This window comes from Penaeus japonicus, unplaced genomic scaffold, assembly GCF_977035675.1.
Source record: "Penaeus japonicus unplaced genomic scaffold, GWHDUDI00000001_assembly GWHDUDI00000013, whole genome shotgun sequence".
In the NCBI taxonomy this organism is placed as follows: Eukaryota; Metazoa; Arthropoda; class Malacostraca; order Decapoda; family Penaeidae; genus Penaeus; species Penaeus japonicus.
Genome location: NW_028234415.1, coordinates 41,599,187 through 41,600,524, shown reverse-complemented (window position 1 = coordinate 41,600,524; position 1,338 = coordinate 41,599,187).

Here is a 1,338-nt window from a genome sequence, read left to right as displayed (position 1 = left end):
TATAGCGTTACATGTGAAAGAAATGATTATTCGGTTTATCATCACTGAATGACATGCTATTCGTACCTTTCTATATAATTGTGTGTGTCCTTGGTGAATGTTGTGGTTATATTTCCACCTTCTGAAGGTTGCTCTATATTTCCTTGTTTGGAGATTGATGCATAGGGGAGGAAAATTACTCTTTCAACCCTTTCTCTTTCTCTGGCGCTCACTTTTGGGCTATTTGCCTCTCTCTCTCTCTCTCTCTCTCGATCTCATTCTCTCTATCTCTCTCTCTCACTTTTATTATCATTATGTCTTTTTCTCTTACACACTTTCGTCCTCCTTATCTCTCTCTCTCTCTTAATCTCTGTGTTTCTTTCCGCTATCGCTCCCTCTCACTCACTCACTTTTGCTCTCTCTTTGACCCACTTATGCTTTCTTCATTTTTCTATCTCTCTCTCTCTCTGTCTCCCCTCTCTCTATATACATCATTCTAGTTCTGCCTTCATTCCTTCTTCACCTCTTTCGTTCTTTCTCCTCCTTTCATTACTCTCAATCTCTCTCTCTCTCTCTCTCTCTCTCTCTCTCTTTCTCTCTTTCTCTTCATCTCCTCTCTCTGTTTCTATCTCATCTACCCAAACTCTCTTATTATTCTACTTCTTTTCATGTCTTTATATGTCTCTCTTGTCACAAAAGCAGAACATGACAATAGCAATAATAAAGTTAATGATCATGAATGTGATAATGATCGTAACGGTAACAAAGATGATGATAAGAATAACAGTTAATGACAAACACCTCAAAAGCCCCCGACGAGACAAGACGCCACCCATCGCCCTCATCCTCAAGGACTTAAAAGGACTGAAGCCGGTTACTCAGCTTCGCCCAAGACTAACCACGTAGGAAATCGCAAGGAGCCGCAAGGAGCCGCAAGGAGCTGGCTTCCTGCAACGCCTAAGCCAAAAGATCGGGATCTCCACTGAAAGGTGAATTGCTCTCTTTCATGCGTCCGAAAGTTCAGTGGGATTATGGGAGGGGAGGGGAGGGGGGGGAGGGACTGTGCTCGATGCTATTGAGGATGTGTGGATTTTGTGTCTTGTTGAGATGAAGCGTTGTTGGTTATTTTGCGTTCTTTCTATCAATCTTTGTTTATCTCGCAACTTTTCTCTCTCAATGTATAGCAGAAAAAAACACACAAGACAACGCACAACCGATAAAATACAACAAAACACAAAGGAGATGACAAACAGCAGAGAACATACGTCAGACAACAGACTCCACGCAACAGACAAAACAAGTCAGATAAAATACAGCAGTCAACATACAGTCCTATTTGACCTAATTTCCAAGATGACC